Source organism: Pantherophis guttatus, chromosome 5 (assembly GCF_059756535.1).
Source record: "Pantherophis guttatus breed Tessera chromosome 5, ASM5975653v1, whole genome shotgun sequence".
In the NCBI taxonomy this organism is placed as follows: domain Eukaryota; kingdom Metazoa; phylum Chordata; class Lepidosauria; order Squamata; family Colubridae; genus Pantherophis; species Pantherophis guttatus.
In genome coordinates, this window is record NC_142067.1 from 69,641,398 (window position 1) to 69,663,298 (window position 21,901).

A 21,901-nucleotide genomic window follows, 5' to 3' on the forward strand; every position below is an offset into this window, starting at 1 on the left:
CGAAATGGCTGAAGTGCATTGTCCACAAAATACTGGCACAAAGTAGGAGAATTAATCATGCCCTGTAGTAAAACACGCCAATAATATCGTTTAGTTGGCATGCTATTATTAAAAACACCACATGGGGGCAGCAGAGAGCCATTTAAGGAGAAGAGCCATCATCCAAAATCAATTTTGTATTTTAAAAAGAAAGGAGGTCCCGACCCCAAATATTAGTATGAATAACAAAGGGCGAAAGGAAGTAATAGAGAGGATTAAGCAATAGAGGTTCGATCAGGAAGAATTTGAGGAAGGTTCACCCAAGCCTGAATTAAAAGAGTTCCAATGTAATCAGAACCAATAACACCAGGGACTACAAAGCACCCCTTTTTATGAGAAGGTAGCTGGAGGAAGCACAGTTTGAGCAGGAATTGAAGCAAATTTTTCTTTATCCTGTGGTTGAAATGGAATAGTAAAGAAACAATCTTTTAAATCAACCCACCAACAATTGATAAAAATTAGGAATTAAATTAGGATTAGGAAGACCACATTGCAAAGGACCCACTAAACCAGAGGGAAGAGGGCCCTTAAATTGAGAAGGAATAAATTTAACTTCCAAAGGAAATTTAAATTCCACAGATTCCTGAGTTATTAAATCAAGCCCAGCATTACCTGCTGTGGCTGGAACTGTGGAAAAGAGACTAGGGGAGGAGACATGGCTACGGGGAAGGCACTCTTTTGTCCCCTCTACCAAGCCTCTGGCAAAATTACCACTAATACCATAATCAGTGACAGCCTTTTCTCTTAAAATTTGATAAGGCAGTCCTTCCCATTCTGCAATCTGCTGTCCTGCCAATTGACCCTGGCCCTGATGATATTGTACCGGACATACAGACAACAATTCAGCAATTTCTTCCCCAGGCATGGAGGAATCCTGTTTAGAGGATTTCACCATCTTCTGAAAAGAAAACTGAACAACAGAGTCAGAAGGTTTAGTAATCTGACCTATGTCAGTAAGAGCTGAAAGAGGCAGAATCACATATTCTGGAGAGGAAGGAGGACAGACAACAGCATTGGAATAACTTGGGGGTGAAGGAGTTAAAAGAGACAGTTCAGCAATTCCAAATTTTTCCACTGCATATCTACATAAATGCCATACCTGCAAAATCTCTACCTTAGCTCTTGGTTCAGCATGTAAAACTTTCCCAATTTTTTCCCAATCAGATAATCTTAAAGACCCCTTTTCAGGATACCATAAACACTTATTTGCAATCTTCTGGACCAGCCTTAAGAGACTGCATTGTGACAAATCAATGTGATTTTTCTTAAGTAAATAGCTTAATTCCTCAGCATGCTTTCTTTGTTCCTCAGAAAGCGAGGATCCCATACTTACAGAAACCTTTAGAAGGTTGAAGAAGCCACGAGGGCTGACGGTGCACCAGTCCTTGCTGGACGGAGTAAGGGTCCCTGTTCGGGCGCCACTTGTAGAAACCACACACACAAAGGTTGAGGATGTACGTGGTAACTTTATTGTCTTACATAGTGACATTATATAGTTTGTTACTTTCAAGTTACAGCGTACTTGGCAGCATCTCATTGGCTACAGAATCTTTCAGGTAACTAGAGTCTTTGGTTAACCATTACTGCGTTGCTTAAGCACTTATAATGTTAGACTTTAATTAAAGTCTAATACACATATATCCCATTTCCTCTCCTGCTGTTCCTCTTATTTACAGAATTAGGGTCTTCTAATGTAATTTCCTGGCGCTTACGTGCAAGTAACCTTCCTTATCTGAGGTTTGCCATCCAAGATAGGAAAATCCCTGCACATATGCAGATTGCAGATTCCTACAACATACAAACACCCACGAAAACCTATATATATTGTTCTTTTTTCGTAGGTCTATATGTGCATTACTGTTCTAGCCAGGATTTTTCCTATGTAAATCAAGATGTTTGTATAGCCATAGTTAAGTGACATCACAAATCACTATTTTCTAGGCTTCATCAGACATTTAAGCAGCATTATGCTGTCTGCTGCAAGACTTAAGGGAGACTAAAATAGATCTATTTCTCGCTTATTTGGCTTCATCAGTTAGCCACACCCTCATTTTATGACTCCTCCCTGTAACGGTTAAATATTTATTTTGTTCTTTTTTCGTAGGTCTATAAGTGCATTACTGTTCTAGCCAGGGTTTTTCCTACGTAAATCAAGATGTTTGTATAGCCATAGTTAAGTGACATCCCAAATCACTATTTTCTAGGGTTTATCAGACATTTAAGCAGCATTATGCTGTCTGCTGCAAGACTTAAGGGAGACTAAAATAGATCTATTTCTAGCTTATTTGCCTTATAATCGCATAGGCAATTAGTTTTTAGCTACTGAGGTAAGCTAATTATTTTTGCAAATATGCCGAAGAAGTAAAAACAAATACAGAATGCATTTTGCCGAAGATATAGATATCTCTGCTCTCTCTAATGAAGAAGTGAAAAGAATTTTACAAAGGCTTCAGGAGGAAAATAACGGAAGAGCTGCTTTTGAAGGCAAAGCACTACAACTGAAGTCAGTAACGCCCTCTTCCAATTATGCATGCTCTCAAACTGTCCTCCCAGAACCCAAATTTGAAACGCTTGGTGCAAGGCCAAAGTTTCCACAAACGGTGAAGCATTTTCCCTCCCATGCAGAGAGAGAAACAATTTATTATCCTCCTCAATCCTTCAGGATCACTCCTAATGAATTAGCTATAAGAAACTATCGTGATCAAATTGAAAATTTTGAACATGAGCTATCCCAGGCAAAAATGGCTTTATCTATGCTTGAGCAAGATAAGAGAGAGTCTTGTGTTTTTAAAATCTCTAAAAACACCAGTTTGCCTTCTCCTTTGGAGCCAAAGACACACCCCATGGTGGATTTTGTGTCAGGCCAATCAGAACAGAGAGCTGTGCACACGACACATGTGTCACATGATCATCTCTATTCTCAAATTACAAGTGCCATGAGTACAGAAAAATTACCTGAGCTGCCTAAAACTAAAGTTGCAGCACCATTTGCAGGCGAAAGTAATTTACTAGAGAAAGCTGAAATGCACTGCATCTTGAGAGAGCAATTACAATTGTTGCAGAAGACTTTATCAGAGATGTCCTTAACTCATTCAGATATTCAGTCTGCAATGCCACAAGTGTCTCCACAGGCTCAATCTCCAGCACCCCCTGGTGGTGCTGGTATCCTTTTAGATGGAACACAACAATGCTTAATGCAGCAAAGGCAAATGACTGCATCCCCAGCAGGTCATGTTAATATTGCAGCTCAAATGCCACAGCTCCAACCACAAATGCATGCACATGTGCCTCCAGCCGTGCAACCAGGACCATTTGTTGGTCCACAACAAGCACAGCAAATACCACAGGTATTTTTACCGGCACAGCCAGCATACCAAATGCATGTTCCTCACCAGGCATTTTCTGTTGCTCCACTAGCTGGTGAGTCAAAATTAAAGATGTCAGGACAGAATTATAAGGCCTGGGTCAGTGAGATTGGATTGTTACTTTGCAGAGAACGTACTCACTGTATGGTTTTTAATCCTCCTGCTCAGCCATGGACTCCTGCAATAAGAGACTTAGAGACTAAAGCTTGCACAACATTATTGATGTCCATGGATACTGAACTGCAGGTCACTTTTCCGCCTGATGCAACAGCCCAACAAATTTGGGTCCAATTGGAAAATTGCTACAGGCATGTTTCAATTGAATCTTCATGTTTACTCATGTCTGAGTTCCATGGTTCGAGATTGAAACCTGGTGAACAAATTGGAGGACATTTAACCAAACTGAAAGGTCTGAGAACAGAATTGAGAGAAAGAGGCTATTTTATTGATGATATTCAAATGATCAGCATTATTATTAACTCATTGAATTATGAATGGAAAGATGCCATTACAAAGATCAATCTAGTGCCTATTGCTCAATGCACAGTGGACAATGTATGCAGACTTTTAATTGAAGAAGAAGCACTCATGTTAGCTACGCCACATTTGAGAGGACCACCCGCATCAAGAACTCCAGCTAGACGCCCCTTCTGAGGAAGGACCTACGCTCCAAGGATGCCAAGATGCTACATCTGTAACCATGTGGGACATGCCACCCGGGATTGTCCCCAACGAGTTCCAGCTCCCGTCACGTACCAGCCCAGAGGAACAGACTCCAGAGGCAGAGGCAGAGGCGGAAGACAAGGTCGTCGGGGTCCCCGACGTGATCCACAACTCCACTCGCCACATTGGCTTTAACCAATGATCCACAACCTCAACCAGAGTACGACAGATGACTCCTGTGGACTTTGGACAGTGGTGCAGCGTTGCATGTTACTTACAGAAAGGAACTTTTCACAGAGATGCACGAGCCTGAACCTGAACTATGTGAACTTTATTCTTTTTCAAATCATCCTTGTCAGGTCAAAGGAAAAGGAACTGTTTATGTTGAAGAGCTCGATGCATTCATTCCTGATGTTTATTATATACCAACAGCAACTAGTAATTTGCTTAGTCAGAGTCACTTGTCTAGAGCATTAAAGTTCCAGGTTCACCACCTTGAAAAAGCAAGTTACATAGTTAAAGATGGAGATATTGTTGCTGAAACCATGTTAATTGGTGGTGTTTATTACTTAAAGCCAAAGCCTAAATTGCAAACACAGGCAAGTATACAAACTCCAAAAAGAGAAAGCACAGGCCCAGAGAGAGATGCTCCAGAGAGAGATCCTGTTGCTACTCCAAAGGCTCCTAAAGCCAACAAAATGAAAATTAGGAAACAGGTTGCTCAGAGCAAGCCTGGGGTTCCTCATAAAAATGTTAATGTTGAGAATTCACTAACTGGTAAATCTTTGCATTCCAGGTGTATCCATAAATGGCATAGAAGATTGGGGCATGCCAGTTTCCATGTTCTTAGGAAGATGCCGGAGTTCGCAAAAGGTTTGGATCTAAAGGGGTGTAAGCTGTTTTTGGATTGTGCTGTATGCAAAAAGGCCAAATCCAAAGAGCAGCCATTCCCAAACGTACTACACGCCTGGCAACACGCATTTTTGATTTGGTTCACACTGACATAGTTGGTCCTTTTCCGCCAACACTTGGTGGTAGAAAATATTTTCTAACAATTGTTGATAATTACTCTAGATATGGATATGTATATCCTATGAAAGAAAAATCTGAGACTTTTCAGATCTTTAAAGATTTTGCTGCTCTTGTTTCTACCCAATACCAAGTTCGCATCGCCAGAATCCAGAGTGATCGTGGTGCTGAATTCATGTCTCAGCATTTCCAGGACTGGATGCATAAGAATGGAATTCTTCATCAGACATCGGCTCCTTACACACTGGCTCATAACGGGGTCGTAGAGAGACGACAAGGGGTACTGCAAACCATGATGCGTTGTCTCCTAGAAGACACCAACCTTAGTAACCCATACTGGGGTGAAGCTATCAAATATGCAAATTACATTGTCAACCGTACTTGGAGCAGTGTAATAAATCAGACTCCTTTCTTCATGTTGTATGGCTACAAGCCCGATCTCAAAAACATCCATATTTTTGGTTCATATGCTATGGTGAACATTCCCTTAGCTCAAAGAAGAAAAGGAGATCCAGCAGCAAAGAGACTGAGATTTATGGGTATTGATGATAACTCAAAATGGAGCAAATAAGAAAGAGCCTTGGTAGTACAGTGGTTTAAAGCACCCTGTTATTAACGCAGCTGCCTGCAATTACTGCAGGTTCGAATCTTACCAGGCTCAAGGTTGACTCAGCCTTCCATTCTTTCTAAGGTAGGTTAAATGAGGACCCAGTTTGTGGGGGCAATAAGCTGACTTTGTATAAATATACAAAAGTATGAAGGATATTGCTTAACGCATTGTAAGCCGCCCTGAGTCTCCGGAGAAGGGCGGCATATAAAATCAAATAAAAAAAAAATATTGACTCCAAACATGTAATTGTGATTTCCCAATCTGCTATTTTTGAGGAAGATGTTGACTGGTCCAGGATTCATTCCAATGATCCTGGAGTTTATTTTCCTAGAGATGATACTGCTGATGCTGCGCAGATTGATGATCAAGATTCCACTAGTTCTTCTCAACCTTTAACCCTTAACCTGTTTATTGGCAAGTGCGTAAACAGAATTTTGTTTCTTGTTCATCTACTGAAGCTGAATATGCTTGTGTTTCAGATGCATGTAATTCTCTAACTTGGTTTGATGCTTTGGTCACAGATATCTGGACACACCCAATCCGACCGATCACAGTGATGGAAGACAATGAATCGGTGGTTTATATTTCTGAATCACATTTCACAGGTTCTAGGTCCAGACACAATGACATAAAACAATTAGTGAAAAAAGGTTTTGTTAAATTGCAGTATGTATCTACACATGATCAGATTGCAGACATGCTCAACAAACTGCTTCCAGCAGCTCAACACGAGTATCTGCATAACAAGATGTGCCTTATTTGATGATGTACCTGATATTCGCTCAACTGGCAAAAGAAGGGGTTGTCACTGCGTTTTTTGTATTTACCAGATGAGCTCATATTTCTGGACTGTCAGACTTTCCGTAGCTTGCCAAGTCCTTATCTCTGATCCACTGCGCATGTCCACATTCCTTTTTCACCTCCTTCTAACTTTCTTTGTTCTCCTGCCAAGAGGTCTGGCCGCAGAGGGGTGGATGGCAGGAACGTTGCCAAAATGTAATTATTTAGATAGTGAGATGTTTTATTTTCTTTATAACAAATAAATGAGTTTTTCTTAGAAAAAATATCTTCGGGGTTTATTTTCTTGCAAAAGTATGCTTCAAGGGAAAAGTCTCGATCCACGTCTCTAAATCAAGGTGCGATTACCCAAAAGCAAAATGGGATTAATTAGCACCCTGACAGAGAGATCATTTAAGCTCTCCAGAATGAAGCAAAGGAGCAAACACAGTAGCTGTTGCTTGTTAAACCAATTACCAGAACAAAGAGACACAGGAACTAGCCAGATTTCTGAAGCTACTTCTTTTCAGGAACAGAGATTAACATTTTTCCTTTCAAACAACGCTGAATAGGGAAAATTATCCCATCAATAAACACAGGATTAAACATCACCAAGTACAGAATCAAACTTCTCAAAAAACCAGTTTTAGACCAAAAGTCAGAAAGGGTATGTAAACTCACATTTGAATGTCAATCTTTCTAGCTAGCCAAGAAGCCTTGCTGAATGTCACTCATCTTGGTTTCTTGTCATTAAACGCTTCTTTCCGGGAGCTCTGCTTCATTATTCAATTATTTCTTCAAAGTGCTGATCATTGCATCCCAGCTGGAAAAACTCCAACAGGGGAGTATTTCCTCCCAACAGCAATGTAAAAAGCTTAAAACAACCCTTCCCCTTTAAGAAAGTTGTGATGGAGGGGGCCTCGATGGACCGTAACCTTATCTATTTTACAATCTACTAGAACAAATGAGCCTCATCAGCAGTTTACATTAAGCTGTTTTTATTTACATAAAATAAAACAAGGTCTATTCAAAAAGAATATTAGATGTCATTCTCTTTCTTAAGTGTCCTGTCAGCTCTCTGATGCAATCGCTCTATGCAATTGGAGTTCAGGCTTTTCTTCCTCAGAAGGAAGAGGCTTTAGTAACTTCAGCTCTACCTCTGATTCCGAAGAGAGATTCTGCTGGCAAGCATCTCCTTTTATACTGTCACAGTGGCAGTTAGGGGAGGGCATAGAAAAGCCCGGGAGATTCAAAGCCAGGAGCTGCTCTCTGATTGGCTTATTTAATTGTCTAAGCCAAAGGCCATTAATAGGCACAGCAAATATGAGGGAATTTTCTCTCACAATTCCCTTCTCTGTGGCTATTGATGCCAAGTATATGTTTTTTACATACAATATATTATACATATCAATAACAATCAGTATATGTGTCATATGACCAGAGGTAACTTACCTAGAAGATATTGGTGTTGTTCCCAGGGCAATGGTTTCGTAAGGATATCTGCTATTTGCTTTTTAGTATCACAAAAGATTGTTTTGATAAAACCCATTTTGGACAGTTGTCTCACATGCTTGTATTTTATATCAATATTGCGTGACCCTTGTCCCACAGCGTCAGCCTTTGATATGTTAATGGCTGCCATATTATCCTCATGAATATTTATAGGGTACACAGGTTCCTTCCACAGATTCATCAAAAGGTCATTGAACCAGACCAAATTGTTTGAAGCCTTGGACAGACATACATACTCTGCCTCAGCAGTAGAAGTGGCAATCAGTTTCTGTTTCCCTGAATACCAGTGGATAGGGCTCCCATTTAAAAATACAACATACCCCGAAGTACTCTTCCTAGACTTGATGTCCCCTGCCCAATCTGCATCTGAATAACAGTACAAATTTGGTTTGTCTGATTCATGAGGCTCTAAGAGAAGTGAGTAATTTGCAGTACTCTTCAGATATCTGAGAACCCTCTTGATCCCATTCCAGTGAAATTGGGTGGGGTTTTCAGAATGCCTGGACAAGATATTGACAGCTAGACTAATATCTGGTCTTGTCCACCCCACAATGTACAAGAGTGAGCCTATTATTGATTTGTAGAATGTCTTCTGTTCAAACTCGGCACTTTTGGCATACATGTTTTTTAGAAAGTCCGTTTACATGGGAATGTCACAAGGCTTGGCCTCTGCCATGCTGCATCTGTCAATTAAGTCTAAAATTTTATCCTGCTGAGAAAGCCTAAACCTCTTCTCAGTCTTAGCGAATTGAACCCCCAAAAATTTGTCAATTCGGCCTGGAGGATTTAGGGCAAAATTCTTGCCTAATTCGTCAGAGAATATTTTACATTTGCTCTCTGATTTGCAGACGTACAATATGTCATCTACATAAACCAAAACAGTTTCTTTGGTGCCCTGGTGACTTCTGATGAACATACATTCGTCAGCCGATGAGGCAAAAAAACCCATCTGCCTTAGACGTTTGGTAAGACATTCGTACCACCTGCTGCCCGATTGCTTGAGACCATAGACACTTTTATTTAAGAGCCAAACATCATCTTTCTGATGATCTACACCCTGAGGAGCTTTGACATATGATTTTTTGTCCAATTTGGCATGTAAATAGGCAGTTTGTATATTAAACTGGTACATACTCTCCCCGTGTATGGCAGCTATGGTGAGCACAGTCTTGATGCTCTCCGGGCGCATTGTAGGTGAGAAGGTATCAATGTAGTCATCAGGGAATCTCTGTGAGAAACCCTGTGCAACCAACCTCGCCTTATAAATAAACTTCCCTTTCTCAATGGGTTTCTTCTTGAAGACCCATCTAGTGCCAATTACCTTTTTGCCTTTTGGTAGTTTTGTTGGTGTGAATACCTCTAACTTCTTTAGACTGTCCAATTCAATATCCATTGCAGTATGCCAATTCTCCTGCTCTTTTTCAGGTAGTGTTAACACATCCTCATATCTTTGAGGTGTGGTCGAGATTTGATCAACAGAGGTAACAGAATCTTCGTACCTCTTGGGCTTCTTGCCCCTAGTGGATCGAATTGCCTTATTAATTGGTTCCTCACCTGCATCAGAGCTATCAGTCCACCTCATCACTGCTACTCTGAACTTTGAGAGTGGAGTGCCCCTTCTTCCAGGCTACTCCCTTCTTTCTCTTGAGGATTCCCTTTAAAGATCTGGAGGGCATTCGCTCTCCCTCATCCTCAGAGCCAGATGTGTCACCATCACTAGATGGATTTTCTGACACATCTTTTACCTGTTTATTCAAATTACGAGGAGGGCTGGGAGTCAGGATCTCATTGGCATGAATCCTGCTCCAATTTGTACTCTCGTGAAAAGTAGCTGACCTGGATATTACAATTTTTCTGTTTGAGTCCACAAACTTAAAAGCTTTAGAGCCTGATTCGTAGCCAACGAATCTTAATTTAACTGAGACTTTATCCCCCTTTTTTCTAAGTTCCTTGGGGATGTGGACATCGGCCATCACTCCAAATACATGAAGATGTGTTAATCTTGTCTTATGGCCATACACTACCTCATATAGGGTCTTTTGCACCACTCTGGACCATACCCAGTTGAGAGTGTAGTTTGCATACAAAGCAGCTTCTGCCCAATATGAGAAATCTAGGTCAGCATCCTCAAGGGAGCACCTCATCATCGCCTGCAGTACACTGTTTCTCCTTTCCGCCACCCCATTATGAAAAGCAGAGTAAGGGGTGGTACGCAAATCGACTATGCCCTTCTCCTTCAGCCAATCAGAGAACTGAGCTGAGTTGAACTCAGTTCCTCTGTTGGTCAAGATCTTCTGGATGTTGACCTTGTGCTGATTCTCAACCAGACTGCAGAACTGCTTAAATTTGGATAAGGCCTGATTTTTGGATTTGAGGAAATAGACAAATCCGAACCTGCGGATGACCTATGGTCATCAACAATGGTCAAAAAAATAATGACTCTTACCAATGGAGGGTTTCAAAGGACCCACCAAGTCCATGTGCACCAACTGGAATATGTGCTCAGACTGCCTCTCTGATTTCCTGGGCGCTGGCTTTACCTTGGATTTTGCAGTCCTGCAAATGGAACAATCCAAAAAAGTATTACAATTTTTAATTCTAATTCCATTGGAGCACTCAGACGCTTTCTGTACCACAGGGAAACTCATATGACCCATTCTGTGATGCATGAGGTGAGCACATTCATCATGGAGTGGCTTGCCAATAGAGATTGCATTGGCATCCTCGGGCCTTTCATTGCCTTGTTCCAAATTAAAGCTCACACCCTTTTTACTTCTCAAATCATATTTACAATTGTAGTTGCACTCCCTCTTTCCTTGGGGACCCTCGGTTTCACCCTCTGATTCTGGCTGAGATCCATCATTACCGTCATAATCACTAACCTGGTTTCTGACCTCAGACTCCTCAGCTCTCACAATTGGAGAGTAGTAAGGCAGACCATTAATTTTTAAAACTTCTCCAATTACACGCTTATCATTGGTGACTATAGCAGTACCTTTTGTAAACAACACTTCTATCTTTGTGTTTTCACTTATTTTTATGGTGCTAAGCAAGTTGTAATCAATTTCAGGTACATACAGGACACCACTAACCTCCCCAAGCCCAGGGATGAACACCTTCCCAATTTGTCCTTTTTGTCATCTTTCTTTGGCCATCTGCCCCTTCTCTGGCTGGAAGGGTTATTTTGTGGCTTTCTACGTGGGGTAGGTGATCTCCTTCTGTATCTGCCACCAGAAGGTGCCCTTTGACATAGAATAGAATAGAATAGAATAGAATAGAATAGAATAGAATAGAATAGAATAGAATAGAATAGAATAGAATAGAATAATTTTATTTCTATACCATCCTTCTCCCGAAGGACTCAGGGTGGTGTACAGCCTATTAAAAGCACAAGACATCAATTAAAATAATTTAAAATTATTAAATAATTTGGCTCAATTTAAAAACCCCAGAAATTTAAAACACCCAATTTAAAATTATTATGTAGATAGCCCGGCCTGGCAGAACAACAGGGTCTTGAGTGCACAGCGAAATACCCAGAGGTCGGAGACCTTACGCACTTCTGGGGGCAGTCCATTCCACAGGGCTGGGGCTCCCACAGAGAAGACCCTCCCCCTGGGTGTCACCAGCCGACATAACTTGGCCGATGGCACCCTGAGGAGACCCTCTCTGTGGGAGCGAACTGGCCACTGGGAGGCTATTAGTGGCAGAAGTCAGTCTCGAAGGTACCCGGGTCCTATGCCATGGAGCGCTTTAAAGGTGGTGACCAACACCTTGAATCGCACCCGGAAGACCACTGGGAGCCAGTGCAGCTCGCGCAAGAGGGGTGTCACATGGGCACAACGAGTTGCGCCCATAACCACCCGCGCGGCCGCATTCTGGACCAGTTGGAGCCTCCGAGTGCTCTTCAAGGGGAGCCCCATGTAGAGAGCATTACAATAGTCCAGCCGGGAGGTGACAAGGGCGTGAGTGACCGTGCGCAAGGCATCCCGGTCCAGAAAGGGCTGCAACTGGCGAATCAGGCGAACCTGATAAAAGGCCCTCCTGGCCACGGCCGTCATATGCTCTTCTAAAGACAGCTGTGCATCCAGGAGGACACCCAGATTGCAAGCCCTCCTGTAGGGGGCAAAGATTCACCCCCAATAGTCAGCGATGGCACCTGCTGACTATATCAGGACGCCAGAAGCCACAGCCACTCGGTCTTGGAAGGGTTGAGTCTGAGCCTGTTCCTCCCCATCCAGACCCGCACAGCCTCCAGGCAGCGAGACATCACATCAAGGGCATCGTTGGGGTAGTCTGGGGTGGAGATGTACAGCTGAGTATCATCAGCATACAGATGACACTTCACCCCAAAACCATGGATGATCTCACCCAGCAGCTTCACATAAATGTTGAACAGAAGGGGTGAGAGGACTGACCCTTGCGGCACTCCCCATGTGAGGCACCTCGAGATCGACCTCTGCCCCCCTGCCAACACAAACTGCGAGCGATTGGAGAGGAAGGAGGAGAACCACTGCAGAACGGTGCCCCCTATTCCTAACCCCCTCAACTGCTGCAGCATGATATCATGGTCGATGGTATCAAAAGCCGCTGAGAGATCTAATAGGACTAGGACAGAGGAGCAACTCCTGTCCCGAGCCCTCCAGAGATCATCCACCAACGCGACCAATGCTGTTTCTGTGCTGTACCCCTGCCTGAAGCCTGACTGGTATGGGTCCAGATAGATAGCATGTCCTGGTGTTGGCATTGCACGGGCAGTCTCTTTTGTAATGGTCCCTGGACTCACAGTTAAAACACTCCTCAACAGTGTTGACTCTTTCATAGGTATTAGGTCTCCTTGGTGGTCTCTCCTTCCTGTGGAAGGCCACCCTGTCCTTCCTCAGGTTGTCTTCTGCAATAAATTTACCAGACAGGACTTCCAGGGACATACCCTTATAGCTGGTATTATCCAATTGGGAAATAAAATTATTCCAGCTAGAGTCTAAAGAATTAATTATAATGCTGATTAAGCTCTGCTCAGACACAGGCTCATCCCTTAAAATTAGTTCCTCCCTCATTTTGTTGAGCTCACAAAGATGCTCATTCATATCCACCCCCTGCCCTCAAAAAAGCTTTTTCATAAACCTGCATCCCTTTTAAATACATCCTGTTTATATCCTCAGATTTCTGATGAGTTTCTTGCATAATAAGTATGTCAGGAGAATCTCTTTTAATCTTAAATTCTAAATGTCTTCTCTTAATCTGATTTCCAGTACCTTTAACATTCCAAGTCATTACCTTAATTACCCCCATTAATATTTTTAATTTTAACTATTCCCTCTTTTTCCTTTCTGTGACCAAAAACCCAAACAAATATATATAGACAACACATAACATAAAAAAAATAATAAAAATAATAATAATATAAAACATGCAAACAACATAAAACAAAAACTAACATAACACACAACCACATAAAATCTTCATCTCCCACCGTCTTCATTAAGACACGCCTCGTTTCCAAGAGTGGGGGAGAGGGGACTACGTCCATCAGCTGGGTCGTCTCTTCATTGGCATAATTCTGGTTTCAATTGAACAACTACAAGTTCTTTGTCCCCGCACTCGGGCTCATCTTTCCTTTTATGTTCAGCGTCCAATGTAATCATCCTTTCCACTCCTTCACCAGTAACATCTCGACTTTTCTTCTGTACCTCCGCCAAGGAGGGAGAAATATCTTTCGTTGGTTTTCTTTTCCTCTTTGGTTTTGGACCTAAACCTCCGACCGCCCCTCCTTCTTCCTCTGGTGTTGATGTATATACTTCAATTCCACCCATTTTGAGTAATTGTGATCTTAATTCACTTTGTTCTTCCTCTTTTTTCAAAAAGCCAAGCTCATGGAGGTATTGAACCGCATCCATTTCTATTGTAAATATATGCATTCTATTTTTATAGAAAAATTTCATTCGCTGTGGTGGTCTCCAATTATACTTAATACCTCTATCTCTTAATATTTTAGTAATTGGCTTCAAATAATATCTCCATGATCTTTCCTCTCTTGAGATATCTTGAAAGACTTGGACCTGTTTTCCCTCAAGCTTCAGCACAGCATCACCATTTTCTCTAATTTTTGCCATTACTTATAATTTATCATTAACACTTGCAAATCTCACCAAAACTTTTCTTATTATTTCACGTTGTCTTCTAAATCCAATTCGATAGACACTTATCAAATCTGTAGTTGTAAAATTTTTATCCAATCCGAGTTCATTAAGCCATTTCAAAACACATTGTTTAACATTGTCCACTTTTTCTTCCACTATGCCTCTTATAACAATGTTAGACTTCCTAACTTCTTCTTCCAGAGTACATATTCTTCTATCCTGTTTTTCATTTTTTAAAACAATTTCAGTTATTTGCTTATCAATTTTTTTTGTTTGCACTTGTAGTTGATCTACATTATCTTTTATCACTGTTACTTCTGCTGTGTATTTAGCAAAATTAACATTAATTTCTTGAACAATTTGTTCCAGCTGATTGGATCTTTCCTTCTTTTCTTCATCCATTTTTAAATATATTTTTTTGAAATTCTGTATCCATTGTTTCAATTTTATCACTTAATTTGTTTAATGCCAACACAATTTGAGCTGAGTCAATACTAGCTTGAGAAATCTGTTTGACCTTAGATCGCACCGATTCATCTTTAGATGGATCCATCTTAATAACTCCTATAATTTTTGACCAAATATTTCTATAACCTTATTCACAGTTCAAAATCAGTGGGTCATCAACTTGTATTTAAAATGTTGAATTATTGAAGAGGAAAAATCTTTAACCATCAGTTCTGTACCACAGATACTCAGAAAGGTCTTTTCAGAAGGACTTGGGCTTATTTTACTTTCACTTTAAGGAGCCAGAGATGACAAATAAAGCATTAAGGAGTCCCAAATTTAAAAAAGTTGAAAGTCCAAATTATTGAAAGCTTGCTTACAATTGCTTCTTGCGCCAGAGGCAGTGTAAAATACAAACAGTGAAATTCCTGTAGTCACATTAATCAAGATCAGTTACACTCCTCAGCGCCATATTGCCCACTGCGAACTTCAAACAGCAAACGTACTTTAGATTACTTTAAAACTTTTAACTTTTAGTCCACAATTTTCACAGTGTCTTCAAAAAAAAGGATAATTGCTTTCAAATTTTCGGACGATCCCACAAACAAGTCATTTAAATATTCGGCTATTCCCCCCCCCCCCAAAAAAAGGTTCCTGTTCTCCATGTTTATGTCAACTCTAACATTCAGGCAGCTCTCATATATCTTATTTTTATCTTATTCAAACATAGCTATAAAACTTAATTTGCTGCCCTTCACCCTGCGGACGTTTTTTGCGGATCCAGCTCACAATTAAGTTCAAAGTTATTGTTTTTCAGACCTCTTTAAATCATCGTTTCACAGTTTCATCACCCCCTCTGCTCACTTTTATTTCCCCGAAGGGAGAGCACTTTAAAAAAAAGCCTCAATTAAAAGCAGTTCAGGGTGGCTTACCACATCGATCTTAATCCAACCAAAACAGGAACTCTTCACTAACGCATTTAGTTGTTATCGGACTTTAAAAATGCTATTTATTTTTGTTTTCATCTGCTTTCAATTTTCCATATGCCGCAGAGAGACGAAGACAATGTCTTCTAAGCCACAGCCATGGACACGCCCCCCCCCCATGTCCTGGAATAGAATAATTATATCCTTAATCCTGAAACCAGGTAAAGATTTAGAAAAGATTGAATCCTATCGGCCCATTTCCTTGATTAACCAAGATGCTAAGATATTTACTGCAATTGTAGCAAATAGATTGAATAATTTTATAGATAAATATATAAACCACAATCAAGTAGGTTTTGTTAAAGGGCGTTATATGTGTGATTTAGTTAGAAGAGTATTAAATGTTATTGATATTGCTGAGAATAATGGTGATAAGATAGATATTCTTGCCTTGGATATTTTTAAAGCCTTTGATTCTATACAATGGGATACTATAAAAGAAATGATTTCTGCATTAGGATTTGGTAATAAATTTATTCATATTATTTCCAAATTGTACCAGAAGGGTACGGCAAGAGTGAAGGTAAATGGTATATTTACACAAGAAATAAATTTGGAAGCAGGGACGAGACAGGGTTGTCCCCTGTCTCCGACCCTATTTTTATTAGCAATGGAAATTTTAACAACTTTGATTGAAGAGGATTCAGAATTAATAGGTTATAAAGGCATCAAAGTTAATTTATATGCAGATGACACTCTTGTCATTTTAAATAATATTACAAATGATATAAAAAGAGTTCAAATACATTTGAAAGAATTTGAAGATATGACTGGTTTGAAAGCAAATTGGGCAAAATCAGAATTATTAATGGAAATTGATAGGGAAAACAAATTAGAAAAATTACAAAATCAATTTGGAATTAGGATAAAGGATAATTTAAGATATTTAGGTATTATACTTTCACTTAAAATTAAAAATTTAAAGAAACTAAATTATGATATAGTAATAAAAGAAATTGAAGAGAAAATTGGGAAATATAAAAAATTAAAGTTATCTTGGTTTGGTAGAGTAGCTTTATGTAAAATGATGTTACTTCCTAAATTTAACTTTTTATTCGAGATGCTTCCGATTTTTTTTAACCGAGAAGGACATTGAAGTATATCAAAAAAAATTAGATAAATTTTGTAATGGGGATAAAAAAACCAAGATTGATTAAGAAAATGTGGTATCAGAACCAAAAACAAGATGGTTTAGGAATTCCAAAATTATTAAACTATTATAGAGCATTTAATATAAAAACAGTAGTAAAAATTTTAAAAGGAGATGTTAAACTTTGGGGTAGTTTGGAAATGAAGGAAATAAAGAAGTTTGGTTACAAATGGTTTTTGGAAAATTTTAAAGGTAAGGTTAAAATTTGTAATTATTGGTTAAATAGTTTGACTAAAAATTGGGACAGAGTAGCAAAAAAATTAATACCAGATGTATTGTATTTAGGTAAACTGAAAGAGAATTGCCCAATGAAATTAAATAGTAACAGAGAGAGGATTATAATAGAAGAGAAAGTGGAAACAATTAGTGAATGGTTGAAATTTATAGAAAATGAAATGAGGAAAGAGGAAATTTATGGAAAATTAAACATTAATTGGTTTGAAAGAATTCAAATGAATAAATGGAATAGGAAATGTAAAGAAAGGAATGATGAGAGTAGAAAGGAAACGGAATTTGAAAATTTGACATCTCGAATAATAAAAGATGAAATTGGGCCAAAGGGATTAGTTAGTAAAATTTATAAAATTATTAACTTTGATAATAATTCAGAAAGGGTAATGAAAGAGAATTGGGTAAAAGAACTGGGTATTGAAATTTCTGATCAAAATTGGAATATGAACTGGGTCAGTAGAAAAATGAGGACATTATCAATAAGGATTAAAGAACATAACTATAAAGTTATTTGGAAGTGGTATTTGACCCCAATAAGACTTTTTCAAATGGATAATAAAGTGGATAAAATGTGTTGGAGATGTAAAGTGGAACTCGGGACATATGCTCATATGTGGTGTAAATGTAATGGGGTTGAACTTTTTTGGTCTAGGATAGAAAATGAAATATTTGAAATGATTAAGAAGAGGGTCAAATTGAAATTGGAAACCATATTATTATTAATATTGAATGAAACAACATTAACAACTGGAGAAAGTGAATTGGTGAGGATTTTGGTTATATTGGGGAGAATTATAATTGCTAGATATTGGAAATTAAATGTTGACTTAAAATTAGAAGAATGGTATAATGAAACATGGAAATTTGCATTAAATGATAAATTGACTTGTGATATTAAAATTAGAAGTGGTATATACAAAGAAAATGATTTTTGGAACACTTGGCAATCATTTGTGGACTTTGCACTTGGGAGATTGGATGAATCGGCACCAGTACCTTATCAAAGAGATTTCTGGAAGAATTGAAGACTTTAATTTCCTAAAACTTCCTTTCCATTTGTATAGCACGTTGGGGGAAAAAATTTTTTTCTTTCCTTACTATTGATTTTTGTATTGTTTTTTTTCTTTCTGTTATTCTTTAACAATAAAAATATAATAATATTTTTTTTTTTTTAAAGGAAGTGGCTCTGAATGCTGGAGACGCCACAGGAGAGTCTGCCATCTTGGAAACATGTAAGGAGCTGGCCGCAGCCGTCGAAAGAGTGTTGGGGCTGGCTGCTGTTGTACCACTGTCAGTGTCTTGATCTCAAGTTTGGTAGGCGAGCTTCTCGATTTTGTTGCTTGGGCCGCCACAACCGGGCTGGTCGCCTAGGCGTGGGCCCATTCGGCCTGTGCCAGTGGCATGCTCAGCACGGCTGGGACCAGCGGTGCAGCTGCTGCAGGGAAAGCTAGCTCTTCAGCTGGCTGGTAGCTTTGGGCCACCACAGCAGTATGCGCTGCCAAGTGGGTGGCCTCAATGCTGGTGCCTGCTCGCCATTGTGGGCCATTGGTAGCTGACAGGGTGACAGGTGGAGCCATGTTAAGTTGGCTACCCTGAATTAGAAGCTGGCCGGGCGCCATGCTTTTGGGCAGGAAACTTGAGGATGTAGTTTCCCGCCATTACCTCACTAGCGGTAAAAGGGATTGTGGGACAGGACTGGGTGGGTCTTACTGATCCGGCGCTGTCCTGGATCTCAGTCCTGTCCCTTGCCGCGGTCGCCGTGGTTGTGATCTGTAGCAGGGCGGTGAGGTCGGCAACCGGGTCTTTACTTGCCACCGGCAAGCTGAACGCTTGAAGTATTGCTGACCTCATCTTATCCCTCTCTGCTGGGTTCATGGACGAGGCCAGAAGGGGCGTCCTTCTGGTCTCGGCTTCTGCGGGCGGAGGACGCTCACTCGCGGCGGCGAGTAGTTCGTGAACAGGGACACTCACTTTGGGACCTGTCATCCCTCTGGTCTCCTGTGCGATGGATGCCTGGGGCTCTTCAGCTGAAGTCGCCCTGGCCCAGGATTCCATTGGTCGGCGTTGGGTCACCATGCGCCTGGTGAAGGCTCGGGTTACGATCCTCGCCTTTCGCCTTGGCTTGAGAATGGGGATTTTTGTTTAGTAGATTGTGCTAAGGTTTAAAACCATCCTCTGCTACTAATTGTGATGGAGGGGGCCTCGATGGACCGTAACCTTATCTATTTCACAATCTACTAGAACAAATGAGCCTCACGAGCAGTTTACACTAAGCTGTTTTTATTTACATAAAATAAAACAAGGTCTATTCAAAAAGAATATTAGATGTCATTCTCTTTCTTAAGTGTCCTGTCAACTCTCTGGTGCAATCACTCTATGCGATTGGAGTTTGGGCTTTTCTTCCTCAGAAGGAAGAGGTTTTAGTGACTTCAGCTCTGCCTCTGATCCCGAAGAGAGATTCTGCTGGCAAGCATCTCCTTTTATACTGTCACAGTGGCAGTTAGGGGAGGGCATAGAAATCCCTGGAGATTCAAAGCCAGGAGCTGCTCTCTGATTGGCTTATTTAATTGTCTAAGCCAAAGGCCATTAATAGGCACAGCAACTGTGAGGGAATTTTCTCTCACAAAAGTCAAGCAAAGAAAATCCAGAGAAGCTCTGGAGGTGACAGTAAGTCTAGGTGTCATGTGATACAAAGTGATACTGCCATTCAAGTGGAGGAAGGGGGGACTTGGATTCAATTTACTAGCATGGCCTGTGTCATCAGATATTTTACAACCTATATCCTGGCACCAAGGAAGCCTGAGATTCCCTTTACCTGCAGGAATTTTTATGATAGCCATGTGGGTTGTCTCACTTTAAAGGATAGTGGTGGGAATGCATGTTTGTTCGGGTTCTCAAAGGAAATAGTAAAGAAAACATCTTCACACTTGTGTATTGGCTGAAATCTGCATTCTGACTTAAAGGGAGGGGTCTCTACCACTTTAATCCTACTGCTTTGCCTAAGGGCATTCAGATTGTGCTTTAGCTGGATGGTTTTCACTTCTGCTTAATAAAAGAATACTTTTGAACAAGTACGTTTCAAGAGTTCGTACTTTCTTAAGTTGGAAGGAGAGGCGATCCTTACAGAAAGCACAATCTGCAAAATGGTCAACCCAGAGAAGCAATCTTCGCTCTACTGAGGGGACCTTGCAAACCATGTCTGAACAAAGCAGAGAGCTGGGAGAAACCGATTGCTGGGGAGAGACAGCAACCGCCACCCAGTCAGATGCCTCTCTCGTGCAACCCATCAGAGAGGATGAGGTAACCCTGGGGAATCCGGAAAAACCCCACTGGTCGATTGGCATTGGGAAGAAAGATGGCTGGGATGAGAGAACCAGAGGAGTCACCCTCAACCGTGGCAACCAAAAACTGGGGTGGAAACTAGAACTAGAAGCCCTTACTGACCAGGGGGGACTGACTGAAGCACGCCTGAGGGAGGACTATCTGAAGAGGCATATACCCCAATTGGTGATGGAGACTTTGGAAAATCTTAACATCCGAAGGGAGCCAGGACAACAACCAAAGAGCACTGAAAGGGCAGCAGTCATGGATGATGCCAGGGGAGGCACCCCCCACCCCTGGAGCCCACCTATCGAACAGATGGTACAGCAGCAGTGGGAGAAGACCCAGCAAACCCTCACCCCCAGGCAGCATGCACACCGGCGCCCATTTCCAACCAACCCCAGGCTCCTCAACTGGAAAGAGAAACTCCCCCCCTTGGGGTGAAGTTTGATGGGAATCTGCAACAATTAGGATTCTTTGTGGCACATGTGCCCACCTAAATGCAAGAGGGCGTGATTTCCAAACCCAAGGCTCCCGAGTGCGAGTTGTGACCCTACCCCTAGAGGGTGCCGCAACCAGATGGATGGTGACCCTACATAACGCCAACGCACCAGAACTGCGGAATTTCGACCTTTTCATGATGGCCCTGCGACGTCGGTTTGAGGACCCACTGGCAGATCACAAAGCACGCGACCGCATTAAGGTGGTGAGGCAGGGGCGACGGCCAGTAGCAGAGTATACTGAAAAATTCTGGGAACTCGTGTGTCGTGTGCACTGGCCGGAAGATATTTTGGTGAGCTGTTTCTAGGACGGACTGAGTGATGATCTATACAATGCCTGCGTGGCCCGAGGGGCACCGAATGACCTACATGAATGGTATGTCACCGCCGAAGAAGCTGAGATCGATATGGCCAGAAACCAGTATCGAGCGGGGCGAGCATGGAAGAAATCCTCACCCCAATGGGTGAGCCCCTCAAACCACAAACTGCATTCTCTCCGAGATCTTCAGCCTGTTTCAAGTGTGGAAAAGAAGGGCACCGAGCTGCAGAGTGTTGTTTGCAAACACCCACCCGGAACCACCCACCGGGGGAGGGTCCTGAAAAACCGGGTCGGTGTGGGAAGGAGACTGCTCTAAGGAGCAGGGAGACTGTAGAAGTCCCATCCCCTCCCCTCTTTGGGGAAGAAACCCTGGCATCTGAACAGGAGGAATCACACTCGTTCGGAAGTGATCCAGATGATGAGCCACTGGTAAGCAAACCAATTAAACCGCTTACCCTCCCCTTAAGACTATTTATCCCAAACCAGGACAGGGAGATAAGTATCCCCATCCTAGTGGATTCAGGGTGCACCCATTGTTTGATCAGCCCAACCTTAGTAGGGAAGTTAGGGATTAACATAAGAAAGCTGAAAACCCCCATTGCTTTCTGCCAACTAGATGGGTCAATAGCAGGAGGGGAGCCAGCTTCTCTGGCCACTGTGCTTCTACATATAGGCATCGGAAGCCACGAGGAAAGGCTTACCTTTATAGTGGCACCTGGCATGGAATGGCCGTTGGTTCTGGGCCTTGCGTGGCTAAAAAGATGGAACCCACAAATCAATTGGAAACAAGGCATCATAAAATTTCAGAGGAA